This window comes from Ictalurus punctatus, chromosome 5, assembly GCF_001660625.3.
Source record: "Ictalurus punctatus breed USDA103 chromosome 5, Coco_2.0, whole genome shotgun sequence".
Taxonomy (NCBI): Eukaryota; Metazoa; Chordata; class Actinopteri; order Siluriformes; family Ictaluridae; genus Ictalurus; species Ictalurus punctatus.
The window spans coordinates 9,869,082-9,883,550 of NC_030420.2; the positions used below are offsets into that span (position 1 = coordinate 9,869,082).

The 14,469-nt window shown below is 45.2% G+C and overlaps 1 long non-coding RNA gene across 1 annotated transcript; it reads right to left on the reverse strand.

The window, feature by feature from the left end:
* Positions 1 to 247: 247 nt before the first annotated feature.
* LOC108265255 (uncharacterized) lies at positions 248 to 1,608 on the reverse strand. The gene is made up of 3 exons (XR_001812651.3): positions 1,430 to 1,608; positions 1,194 to 1,363; positions 248 to 525 (listed from the first exon to the last, which is right to left on the reverse strand). It is a non-coding gene; the product is annotated as an uncharacterized LOC108265255 (long non-coding RNA).
* Between the last annotated feature and the right edge of the window lie 12,861 nt (positions 1,609 to 14,469).

The window sequence follows — 14,469 nt, forward strand, 5'->3', positions numbered from 1 at the left end:
AGGGAACGAGACGTTGCATTTAGCATAACAGTATGGGAGTGCCCTTGCGCGTATGGCGATATTCCCATGTGAAGGGAGACGTTCATCCCAAATTCAGTAACTCCAACTACGCCACCCTGGGGGAGAACCAGGGAAATGCTCCCAAACAAAAGGCACACAGATAAGTTTCACCAATCGGGGCAAGGAACATGAGAGAGAGACATGAGTACAAATATAAAATTTTTTATTTTATTATGACACTTAAATATCATTTAAAACTTGACATGAAAATATAAAATCACTTTTCACATGAAGCACAGCAAGTATTCTAAAAACTAAGAACTTCTCCAGGCCCAGGCTTGGCAGAGACAAGGCAGGCCAGCTACAGCTTGGGAGGTCATCCAAACCCACTGCAAGTCACACCAAAATCACACACTACCTACACAATAAGGAAGATGTTGTGTTGGCACACTGAGCACGCTGTGAAGCACACACCACCGAATAAATACATCTAGCCTCCCCTGTCCCACCAAGTCTCTCTGGCTCCTGGAGAGAAAGAAGACACCAGTTAACACAAAATTACATAGACACTAAACAACAAGACACAGAAAGACGAATATTACAGACACTGTGGTATGGTAGCTATAACACCCAGGCCCACTAACACCACCACATGAAATAGAGGCAGTGGATAGCACCCAAGCAGAACCAGAATTATGTTAAACATTACAAATGACAATTATGGCCAATATAGCATGGAGACAGTAAGGCTTAACATACACGCTCTCAGTAGTAAAGTGCTTAGGTGGAACAACAAACCTGAAACAGGTTTGAGGCTAGGAAACACTAATTTTACCACTCTCAAACTGCTCACTCTTACTATATGTGGTTACAAAACAAACCAGACATACATCCAAAACTAAAGTAAAACAAAATACATAAAACCATGAAGCAAAACAGTACATAAAGCAAAACAATTGTTGATGCACTAAAGCAAAACAATCACTAAGAAAAACAGTTGTTGATGCACTAAAGCAAAACAATTGTTGATGCACTAAAGCAAAGCAGCAGCAGTGTCACATGTAGCATGTTCGACTTGGGGTTTGTCTTAGAGAAGACTTAGCTCAACTTCCCACTCTCACCTTAACACAAAGATCACAGTATCAACCTAAATCTACCAAGTCCCAGTGTGAAAAAGGGAGAGGTGCACTTACCATTAGATTGAACAACCACCACACGCGAAGTTGTATGATTACTCACAGGTACCGCGGCTCGACATACACACACACACATCATTCAGCCACCGGCTAAATGTTGCGATCACTTTACGCAATCTCCAGCGCCAATTCGCCTCAATGCACGTGCCACCAGCGCCGCTCTAAGACTATAAAAACAACAAATTATCCTTGAGGTATTCACCTCATTACGCCGTGACAAAGCCTGAACGTACCTGAATGGAAGTGGGAACCAGACATGCCAGGGGAGCGAGGGACTCGGAATCACTAAGACACCTATCTGCTTACCAAAATAAGGGTCCTTAAATAATCGGGTAGCTCTCATCCTATTGGTCTGCCGAGACCCTATCCCAAGCAGAACCAATAGGACAGCCAAATCACTTATCCTGCCACACGCACGTGACCAGTATCTGAAGCTTGTGTAAAATCATGCCTCTACTTATAGGCCTGCCATGATCAGGTGACATGGCAATTAAGAGCATCGCATGATATATATATGGCACCTGTGAACCACGCCGCCAGCCTCTATTATCTGAAGTGAAGACGCAATTCACAGGCCTCCCCTGGTATGATAAAGCTATGCAACGTCTTGTTCCCTTCTCAGGGAACAGGGTTACATGCATAACCTTGACGTTCCCTTTCAAAGGGAACTTCGATGTTGCATTTAGCATAACAGTATGGGAACGGGAATACCCACTCCGTCATACCAAGGGTACGGCCTGTTCAAAAAGACCCAAGCCCGAGGGTCACTGCAAGACACTCGAGACCGGGGTGGAATGAATATCCAGGCTGTAATAACGGATAAATGTGTGTGGCGTAGACCATCCCGCAGCAGCACACACATACTGCAAGGATACCCCTTTGGACAAAGCCTTCGAGGAGGCAACTGCCCTAGTGGAATGATCTCTTATGCCTAGAGGCATGGCGAGACCGTGCTCCTCGTAAGCCATAGAGATTGCTTCCACTATCAAATTCGAGATGCGCTGCTTTGACACAGCATTACCTTTACTGTCGCCGCCAAAGCAGACCAGCAGCTGCTCCGACTTACGCCACTGGCCGGAGCAGTGGACGTAAGTACAGAGAGCCCTTACTGGACACAGCAGGTGCATCCTCTCTTGTTCCGGTGTGAAGAACGGAGGAGGGCAGAAAGTCTGCAAAACCACAGGTTTTGTAGGCACTATGTATGGATGTAGGCACTTTAGGAATATAATCCGGCCTAGGATACAGGAAGGCCTTGGCTAAACCAGGGGTAATGTCAAGGCAGGAAGGGGCAACAGAGAGAGCTTGTAGATCTCCTACTCGCTTGAGAGATGTCAGGGCCAGTGGAAGAGCTACCTTTAGAGTCAGAAGCTTCTCAGAGTCTGACTCTAAGGGCTAAAATGGGGCCCCTGACAGACCTTCCAAGACCACAGAAAGGTCCTAGGAAGGTCTGTCAGGGTCCTGCAGACGGGCCTCAGCCGTCTGACACCACGCATAAACCTTGAAGTTAGAGGATGTTGCCCCACAGAGGCTGCATCAATAGGGGCATGGCTGGCCGAAACGGCAGCCATGTAAACCCTGATTGTAGAAGGAGCCAACCCGGCTGAGAAACGTTCTTGTTAGAACTCCAGGACTGTAGCTATTGCGCAGTTCACTGGGTCTAGCTGACATTCCTCACACCACAAAACAAAAAGCCTCCACTTGCGCCCATACAATTTCCTTGTGGATGGTGCTCAAGCATTTAACATGGTCTCTACAACCTCAGTTGTGAGACCAGAATCTATGAGCTGGTGCCCCTCAGGGGCCAGACCCACAGTTTCCATAGTTCTGGCAGAGGGTGATAAATCAGCCCTCCGGCTTGAGACAGTAGATCCCTGTGGATGGGACTCTCCCAAGGAGAGCTGTTGAGCAGGGAAATTATCTCCGAGAACCATATTTGAGCTGGCCAATAAGGTGCTCAAAACTAGCAGCAGACGTAGACGGTCTTGGCAAACTCTCGCTAGAACTTGTGGGAGCAGAGCGATCGGGGGAGAAAGCATATAGACGTGACCTCGGCCACGTGTGCACCATGGCGTCCAGCCCCAATGGTGCAGGAGGAGTGAGGGCAAACCACAGCGGGCAGTATGTTGTCTCCTCGGAGGCAAACACATCCACTTCCGCTTGTCCGAACCTCCGCTATATGGACTCCAACACTTGTGGATGGAGCCTCCAACCCCTGGGCCTCAGCCCCTGCCTCGACAGGATGTCTGCCCCTACATTCTGGCTGCCTGGAATGTACATTGCACTCACTGACAAGAACTTTCCCTCTGCCCAAAGAAGGATTAGTTGCGCCTGCCTGAACAGAGGGCGTGAACGTAACCCTCCCTGGTGGTTGATATATGAGACCACCGCTGTGTTGTCTGACACAACTAGCACATGGTCACCTCTTAACTGAGGAAGAAAGAATTTCAGTGCTAGGAATACGGCCCGCATCTCTAAGCGATTTATATGCCACTACAGATGAGGGCCGCTCCAAAGACCGTGAGCTGGACAGCCATTTACGACCGCACCCCAGCCCATGAGGGACGCATCTGTCATTACCGTCTTGTGGTAAGGAGAAGCCCCTAGAGTGTGACCTGAGGCTAGAAATTGCAGGCACCTCCAAATACTCAGAGCACATAGGCATCGCCGCGTGACACTGATTACTCTCAGAGGTTTCATCCTCGGATGAAACCCATGACTTTTCAGCCAACACTGAAACAGTCTCATGTGCAGTAGGCCCAACGGTATGACGGTATAACAACATCTCGATGTTGAACCGCCTGTTCCCTGGATCGTGCTAGAATTAACTAGTCTTCCAGGTAGTTTAGTACACGGATGCCCTGGAGTCGCAAGGGAGCCAGAGCACCATCCATGCGCTTTTTGAAGGTGCGAGGGGATAAAGCTAGCCCGAAGGGAGAACCCGAAATTTGTATGTGTTGTCTCCAAACGCAAACCTCAGGAACTTCATGTGACTGGGCGATATGCCTATGTGGAAATATGCATCTTTCAGATCTATCATCACAAACCAGACCTCGGACTGAATCTGTGTCACGATAAGTTTGAGCGTCAGCATCTTGAACCTGTATGTCCGAAGAGTACGGTTCAGATGACGCAGATCTAAAATTGGCCGCATACTCCCATCTTTTTTGCGGACCAGGAATTAAAGGCTGTAAAAACCTCCCTCCCTTAGGGAATGGGGTACAAGCTCTATGGCCCCTTTGTCCAAAAGGGAACTTACTTCCTGCACTAACATTGTTTTCTGCTCTGTGCTGACAACTGTAGTGAGCACACCTCTGAACCGGGGGGGTCGAGTTCTGAACTGGACACGGTAACCCTTTTCTATGGTAGACAGAACCCATGGAGATACATTTGGCAGTAGTTTCCACGCTGCCAAATGGTCTTTCAGTGATGTTAGCTTTTCCACATTTCGTTGGAGGGAAAGCATCAGATTTTCGTCTCCCTGTGACAGCTCGCTGACCAGAGAATGCTGAAAACATGGGATGGCCTTGGCCAGGGCAGGCCCTACAGTAGCACTGGGGCTAACTTCCCTAACAACCTCATGTCCCCTGATACGTCCCTCCGTGGCCGATCAGGACCGTTCCTTCCTAGCCTGCTTTGCTTTTATGATCATTCTTAAATCAGGCCTCTTAGCAGGCTGAGGCTGTGGCCGCTCAGTCCCCCTGGCTTTCTGCAGGGTGAGACGGGCCACCCCACTTGCCTTCTGTGCCTCCCTCACACTAGCGCTGGCCCGGGCTCCACTCATGGAGGCCCGGGCAAACTTGATACGACGGGGAAGGAACTGGCTGAATGCTGCCATTTGCTGTTTTGCCTCGTGAAACCTGTCGGCGATGGCATTAACCGCGCCGCCAAACAGGCCGGAAATTTTAACAGGGGCGTTCAGCAAGGAGACCTTATCTTTGTCCCTCATCCCTGAGAGGTTGAGCCTCTCCGCCACAACCAGACTACCCAATGAACGGCCAATATGATGGGCCGTTTGTTTGGTCGCCCGGAGAGATAAATCTGTGGTGCGGTGCAGCTCTGCCACTGCCACGGGCCCAATTCCCTCCCCAGTATCGAGCTCCCTCAGCAGGTCTGCTTGTTAGGCCTGCAACACTGCCATTGTATGCAGTGACCCACAGGCAAGACCCGCTGCCACATAGGCTTTACCCACCAATGCCGAGGTGGCCTTACATGGCTTAGAAGGTAAAGTTGGCCTCCCTAAATTACCTGCCGTTGATGGAGAGAGGTGGCTCGCAAGCGCCTCCTCCACCTTTGGCATCGCTACATAGCCGTGCTGCTCACTCCCCATGATGGCTGAGTAATCATACATCGCGGGGTTATAAACAGGGATAGTGTATGGTGTTCTCCAGAAGTGTGATATCTCATCATGCACTTCCGGAAAAAAGGGGAGTTTTCTGCGGTGTGAGGGAGACTTATATTTATTTTCACTGGAGAGGAAGCGCTCATCCAGCCTGCTACGAGCCACTTCCTCTTCCCGGGCCAGTCTATATTCAACTTTTCAACCACCCCAGTGATCACCTCAAGCAGCTCTTTATACACTTGAGAGCTGCTGTCAGTTTTTTGGTATCATGGCACCCTCTAACGACTCCTCTGAGTCAGCGAGGGTGTTTTGGCTTTCCATAGGGGAAGGAGGGGTCGCAACGCGAGCTCCAAAGTCAGGTGGAGAGCCGGACCCGGAAGACAGAGCAAGAGATAGAGCAGCACTCATCTCCGGCTCCTCTTCCAAATCCATACGAGAACCCCACGACCTTAGTCGGCTGGCTACCTCAGCAGCGGCCAGCCCGATCCGTGAGGCTCTGAAACCCAACTCCTTTCGGACGAGAAGAGAGCGAGCCAAGAGCGTAGTTGCCTAATCGTGAAATGTTCACAATGCTGACAGTCCGACCCCTCGAGGGCTGCTGTAGCATGCTCTACACCCAAACACTTCACACAGAAAGCATGTCCGTCTCCTCCCGTGATGAAACGGGAGCAAGGCGTAACACACTTTCCGAAATCTTTCTCACTCATTATTTCCTTCTCTTTTCTTTTCTTTTTTCTAAAAAAGGATAGAAAATTTTAGAGATTTTGAGAAAATATAGAGTAGAAATGAAGCGTTTTTGTCACACAAACAACAGACATGCAGTCTCGCTGAAGATAATAAGGCTGGCGGCGTGGTTCACAGGTGCCATATATATGTGTTATATGTGTGTGTATATATATATATATATATATATATATATATATATATATATATATATATATATATATATATATATCATGCGATGCGCTTATATGCCACATCACCTGATCATGGCAGGCCTATAAGTAGAGGCATGATTTTACACAAGCTTCAGATACCGGTCACGCGTGCAAGGGCGCTGCCATACTGTTATGCTAAGTGCAACGTCGAAGTTCCATTTGAAAGGGAACACAGGATGATACTTTGCATGGGGTGAGTGAGTGTGAGTGATTTACAGTGTGTGGATGCATGTATGCAAGCAGTTGAATCTAGATGTGAGTGATCAATAATCAGATAAATGTGAACATGATATTGATCGTGTGCTGTGGGAAGTGTACTCCATGTAGGCCGCAGTGCATTCTGGAAAGGTGGATTTTTAAATGCCAATTCCTGTATATTCATGAAATGTTTTACACCTTCAAAAAACTCCAACCTCTTAAAAATTTTCTGGTAGGGGGATTGGCTACACTAAAGTGCCCATAGGTGTGAATGAGTGTGTGAATGTGTATGCGTGGTGCCCTGTGATGGACTGGAATTCCCGCCTTAGGCCCAGTTTTCCTGGTATAGGCTCCAGATCCACCATGACCCTCACCAGGATAAAGAGCTTACTGAAGATGAATGAATAAATTAAAGATAAATGCATATTATATGAAGTATAGGGCATTTCAAATGGAACACCATTCACTGTTCCTTAGAAGTTAGTGGAAGTCCATCATAACTAAGTCAATTTAATTATTTACCATAGAGAAAACAATTATAGTATCACTTACTTCCTTTTTGAGTTAAGTAGTGGTTATTATTAAATGCTATGGTTTCTTGTTGGACATGAAAGTAAATTTTTCATGAGAAGTTCTGCATCTCTTCCAATACTAACCACCAAATTAAGCATGCAAATTAAGATCAGCTCCAATATCAGTTGGAAGATAATTTTATTGCAGTAACTAAAAACAATACTGTATGGAAGATCAAGGTTTATGATGTACAGCATTTCATCACTGATTGTAGCTGTCGCTGAAAACATGTATGGGTCTTTTCTTTCTTTAAGCCTTTAAAGTATTTATTTGTTATGTTGTTGTTATAACAATAATGCAATGTAAATATTAATAATAATTTGCCTATGTGAGTTTTGTTTTACAAGGGTTGCAGAAATAGTGACACCTACAGGTTAAACTAGTGAGCTGCATTTATGTACAATATGCTCATGTGAGAATGTATTATGTACTTTATTTCAGTTTTTCACGGTGTTTGACGGTGATTGAATGCGCTTAAGTTGTGAAAGAATGCAATAAAAGAAACGACAAACATCAGTTGAAGCGTACGTTTTAATCTGACCAGAAGAATAAGTTTAGGAGCAGCTACAGTGAAAAACGTGGCCTACTGCCTTTGGTAAGGCAGGGAAGAAGAACGTAGGCCTATTCTGGAAAAGCAATGAAAAACGTGGCCTCCTGCCACGAGCCACAGTGAAGAACATACTGTTTCGTGAACTGCAGTGAAAAAGTATTGTTTGGTGTGGTGGAAAACATCGCCATCCATGGACATGGACAATGTAGCCATTGGAGAGTGAGCAACGATCGCCTGCATCCCAGGGAATAATGTACGGGCCTGCCCCTCGTGAAGTCTCCGTCCCACACTCAACGTAAAAGACCTGCCTACCCATCCTGGCATTCGTCCAACGTGACATCGCGAGCTTCAGTTCAGCGTGAAAGTGGAGCCCAGAAGAAGATGGTGCTGCAGCTGCCAAGAACGGCCACAGGGAAACAACAACGCGACATCTTTGGACAATTGAGTTTGTGAACATTCATTACATCTGGATTCCAGGTCAGACTGTACATTTACATTTCTCAGTTTTGTTTAAATTGTTGTTTCTTGCAATTCCAATTTATTATTTGAAACAAAGGAAAAATGAGAACTGCATCTGAATAGTTTTGTAAGTTGAATAGCAGTGTGTATATAACGTACTTGTTTGATCATTTGAAAGTGTGTATTTTCCTGGTGATTCTAGTTTACTTTTCATCATTTAATATTATTTCAATAGTGTTGTTTCAAAATAGTTTACAAAAATGGATCAAAGCACACCAGATGTTTGTGTACTAGAAGGAGTACTACAGGCTCTAGAAAACGAGAAAACAGAATTAGAGAAGAAATTAGAAACTGAACTTGAAACCTCAGAGAAACAAAGAATTGAAGAACGGTTAGCTGAAATTAATAAAGATCTCCAAATACATAGGATAGGTCTCCAGGAGACAACACCTGGCACTGAACAAGCAGTGAGGCGGTCAGAAAGAGAAAAACACCCAACAAAAAAGATGCTTGAGCTCATAAAGCAGGAGAACACAAAAAAGGAAAGAAAGTTCATGTTAACATATGTAAACTTCAAAGCTGAGGTTCAGTATATTAGAACTAAACTAAAGGAAGACTGTTGTAAATCAGACTTAGGCGAAATGATAAGAGCCTTGGAAAAGTATGAGTCAGAACTAAAGCAGGAATATAAGAGCTTACGTGCACTGACCACACCAGCCCAAGATATATGAAGGGGAATGGATATCTGCACATCAGTGACTTCTGAAATAACTACACTTCTGAAAGTGCATTACGCAGAAGCTGATAAAGAGTTTAATGCCGAAGTTGTTAAGGAAACTCTTTCGAAATTACTCCAGAGAGAAGACGCAAGGTCAATTTATGGGTCAACTGTGTCAAGAGCTGGAGTGGGTAGTGTGCAAGATAGTCAAGTGTCAGTAAAGAAGGCAGAGGCAGCGGCACGCTTGGCATCGAAACGTGCTGAACTTAACAGGGAAAGGGAAATATCTGCACAAAGAAAAGAGGTGCTAGCTCAGCAAGAGAGGTTAAAACTGAAGGAAGAACAAAGGGATCTTGAATCTATGGAAGCTGAATACAATGTATATGCTGAAGAGGAATTAAAATTGAATACTGAAATAGGAGAAACTAGAGAAATCTTCACTTTGTCTCCAAGTCACCTTCTAGTGCAGCATAACAGCACTCCATGCACCCAGAATCCCAAAGACCTTTCAATCCCTTTTTTTTCTGAAAGCAATATAGAACCAAAATCAAATGAAGCCTCACTTCATTTGAAGCATTAAAAGAATTCCTGGCAATGACTAGACTTCCAGCACCAGAGCCGTTCATGTTTATAGGAGATCCACTTAAATTCACTGAATGGTGTACCTGCTTCAAGGCCTTAATCGAAACAAGTTGTACAAACCCAGCTCATAGGCTACATTACTTGAAAAAATACATCAGTGGAGAAGCACTTTCTGTGTTAGAAGGAACATTTTATAGAAGTGATGAGGAAGCCTACACACAGGCTTGGGATGCCCTTAACAAACGTTATGGCCACCCCTTCATAGTTCAAAGAGCATTCAGAGGGAAGCTAAGTAGCTGGCCCAGGATTGGACCAAAGGAATCACTGAAATTAAGGGAATTTAGTGATTTCCTCGTCTCCTGCAAGAATGCAATACCTTACGTTCATGGTCTAAAAGTTTTATATGATTGTCAAGAAAACCAAAAGTTGCTACAAAAACTTCCTGACTGGGCAACAACCCGCTGGAACCGGTACATCACTAAAGCAGTAGATGAAGGGAAGCCATATCCTGCCTTTAAGGAGTTCTCAGACTTTGTAGCTGAAGAGGCACGTGTTGCTTGCAATCCAGTTTCTTCTCTTTTTGCATTAAAACAAGCAGATGGGAAAAATGGAAAGGAACAGAAGCGTCTCAAAGCCAGCACTCTAGCAACATCAACAAAGGTGTCTCAAAGATCAAGCTTCACTTCAAAGGACTCAAGGGCATCAGAAAGTTCTACAGCCAACTCTCCTGCCACTCAAATCAAAAGACAAATAGATTGTGTGTGCTGCCAACAAAATCACTTTATTTATAAATGTGAAAAGTTTGCAGCGATGCCTCTAGAGGAAAAGAAAAAATTTGTCATTAGCAACAATATGTGCTTCGGGTGCCTCAGAGTCGGACATGTTGCAAAAAATTGCAGAAAGAGGGCTACTTGCAATATTTGTAGACGGAGTCATCCATCTCCACTTCATGAAGAACGCCCTGTAGGAGAAAGGCTAGAAGCATTACCACAAAAGGACAATTCTTCCATTGCCTTATGCACCGTGAGAATGGACAATGGTGATCGCACTTCCATGATTATTCTGGTGTGGCTCTCTAGTGCGGCCAAGAATAGTCCAGAGACCTTAGTGTATGCATTACTGGACACACAGAGTACCAGTACCTTCATTGACCATGATGTCTGTGGAAAAATTCAAGCACACACAGAACCTGTCGAACTGAAGTTGTCAACAATGAATGACAAGAGTTCAATACTGAATTGTCATAGAGTTGTTGGACTGAAGGTGAGAGGGTACAGTTTACAAGAATACATTGAGCTACCTCCAGCATACACTCAAGAATACATCCCACTAGAGAAGTATAGCATTCCCACTCGTGAAACAGCAGCAGGGTGGGCTCAACTTCTGAGCATAGCCGAAGAGATGCCAGATCTGTTGAACTGTCCTGCAGTACTTCTGATTGGCTATGACTGTGCAAGGGCTCTGAAACCAAAAGCAGTGATATCAGGGGAAGAGTATGAACCTTATGCAGTCAAGACAGATTTAGGCTGGAGTATAGTTGGAGCCAAAATGCCTTGCAATGACATAAGGGATGGCGAAAGGTTCTGCCATCGCATCTCTGTGAAAGAACTTCCACCTATCACACCTTCCTCTGTGATCAAAGCATTAGAGAGAGATTTTCTTGACACAAATCCAAGAGAAAAGACAATATCCCAAGACGACATTCAATCTCTGCATCTCTTGAATGGGAAAATTCAACATAATGAAGAGGGACATCTGGAGATGCCTCTACCATTTAGAGAGAGTCCTCAGCTTCCAAACAACAAGCAGCTGGCTACAGTCAGATTGAAACATTTAAAAGGAAAAATGGAAAAGAGTCCAAAGTACAAGGAAGATTATATCAAATTCATGGACAATGTCTTTAGAGATGGTGATGCAGAAGAAACAAATGCCACCCCAAAGGAAGGCAACACATGGTACATTCCGCACCATGGGGTGTATCATCCTAGGAAGCATGAGAAGATTAGGGTCGTATTTGACTGCTCTGCCAAATGTGACGGCACCTCTGAATGGCCACCTCCTCACAGGACCTGATCTAACAAATACTCTGACTGGAGTGCTGTGTAGATTTCGCCAGCATCAGATCGCGATTAATTGCGATGTTGAGAAAATGTTTCACCGCTTCCACGTAACCCCAGAAGATCGGGATTTCTTGAGGTTCCTGTGGTGGGAAAATGGGAACACAGCAAGAGAGCCCAAAGAATACCGGATGCTTGTTCACATATTTGGAGCAGCATCATAGACTGGATGTGCTAACTATGGCATGAAATACCTCGCCAGCAAATATAAGAATGATTACCCATTGGCTGCAGTCTTCATCCGGAAAAATCTCTATGTGGATGATGGGCTTATCGTGTCGATTCAGTTCAAAGAGCCAACCAGCTTGTGAATGAAGCACAAGAAGTCTGTAGTAAAGGACAGCTGCACTTACACAAATTTGTCTCTAACAACAGAAAGGTTTTGGATGCAATTCCACAGAGTGAACGTGCAAGTGCAGTGAAGGATGTGGACCTGAACTACAGTGAGCTTCCAATGCAGAGTGTGCTGGGAGTGAAGTGGAGCATAGAGACGGATGCGTTCTCATTCACTGTCGTCCTCAATGAAAAGGCAGCCACCCGGCAAGGAATCCTATCAACGGTAGCCAGTGTATACGACCCATTAGGATTTCTCTCTCCCTACATCTTGACTGGGAAAAGAGTGCTGCAAGAGATGTGCAAATGAGGTGTAGGATGGGATGAACATATTCCCCTTGAACTGAAGCCAAAGTGGGAAACATGGCTCCATGACCTGGAAAATCTTGAGAAAATTCAAATACCAAGATGCTTCATTCCTGATCACCTCAGCACAATACAAAAAATTGAGCTGCATCATTTTTCAGATGCCAGCAACAATGGCTATGGGCAATGTTCATATATCAGGATTGTTGCTGATGAACAACTGCCTTGTGCATTAATTATGGGTAAGGCCAGAGTGGCACCCACAAGGGTGGTCAGCATTCCACGCCTTGAGCTCACTGCAGCTACAGTCTCTGCTGCTGTGAATAGCGTCCTTAGAGAAGAGCTGGAGCTGAAAATAGACCAGGAGTTTATCTGGACTGATTCACAGGTGGTGCTTGGGTACATCAAGAATGACGCCCGGCGCTTTCATGTTTTTGTAGCAAATCGCATCCAGAAAATAAGAAACACTACTGATCCTAGTGAGTGGTTCTACATCGAAACAAGCCAGAATCCAGCCGACCATGCATCTAGGGGTCTCAAGGTGGCAGAGCTAATAGAATCAAATTCGCTCAGAGGTCCAAAGTTCTTATGGGAATAAGAAATTGTTTTTAGCCAAAGATCCCCAGAGCTTCTTGTAGGTGATCCAGAGGTCAAAGTACTGAAAACAGATGCTGTTGAAAGAGACAGCTTCCTCCATAGGCTCTCAAGACTCTCAGATTGGAATACAACCCTCAACATTATTGCTCGGATTCAGAGACTGGCACATAAAGACAGGTCTGGACCCATTAGTGTAGAGGAACGAAGAGAAGCCTCTCTTGTGCTCATCAGAGCAGCACAAAGAGAAGCCTTTGAAAAGGAGCTGAAATTGTTTAGTCAGGAATCCACAAAGCTACCAAAAACACATAAGATGTATCAACTTGACCTTATCTTTCAGAATGGATTGCTCAGGGTTGGTGGCAGGTTGAGAATGTCCTCCGCATTAGTTGAGTTGAAACATCCAGTGATCCTTCTTAAGGAAGGCATTGTCACACAGCTTATACTTGACCACTGTCACAAAAGGACTCAGCACCAAGGCCGAGGGCAAACCTTGAATGAGCTCAGAGCCAGCGGATATTGGATAATAGGTGCCAGCAAGGTAGTGGCACATCAAGAGTTGTGTCACTTGCAGAAAGGTGCGTGGACGGACTGAAGAACAGCGAATGGCAGACTTACCTGTTGACCGAGTAGATCCATCTTCTCCATTCTTGTACACTGTTTTGGGCCATTCGAATTGACTGTTTCGGGCTATTCTACACGAAACAAGGTCGAAAGGAATTCAAGCAGTATGGTCTGTTGTTCACATTTCTAAGCTGCAGGGCCATCCACTTAGAAATGTTGGAGGATCTCACAACAGATGCATTTTTGAATGCTTTGAGATGCTTCATAACAATTAGAGGAGCAGTAAGACAAATCCGATCTGACCAAGGTACTAATTTCCTTGGAGCAGAGAATGAGTTGGAGAGAGGTCTAATGGAACTTGACACAGAAAGGATTTCAGCTTACCTTGCAAGAAAGCAATGTGACTTCCTGATGAATGTGCCTGAAGCAAGCCACATGGGAGGCATTTGGGAATGCCAAATACGGACGGTTAGGAGCGTGATGAGTTCTGTTCGGGCACAGGCTAAAGGGAGACTGGATGACACCTCTTTGAGGACATTCTTCTATGAAGTCAAGTCAATTGTTAACAGTCGTCCACTCACAACAAACACAATCAATGATCCTAAAGGTGTTGAACCTTTAACACCTAACCATTTGCTCACGATGAAGTCCGTTGTGCCCCTCGCGCCTATAGGCAAATTTGTCCGGGAAGATTTGTATGCCAAGAAGAGGTAGCGTAGAGTGCAGTACCTCTCGGAACAATTCTGGAGCAGGTGGCACAAGGAATACCTGGCCAGCATAAGCCTCAGACAACAGTGGCATGTGCCCAGAAGAAATGTGCAAGTTGGGGATGTCGTTAATGTCAAGGATGACAATATTCCCAGAAATGAGCCAGAGTTGTTGAGGCAAGGGCAGATGGTGATGGTCCTGTGCGAAAGGTCAAAATTCAAATAGTACAAAGTAATTCAGGAAAGAAAGGTGAGCGCATAACGCAACTTTCTTTACTTGAGCATCCAGTTAAAA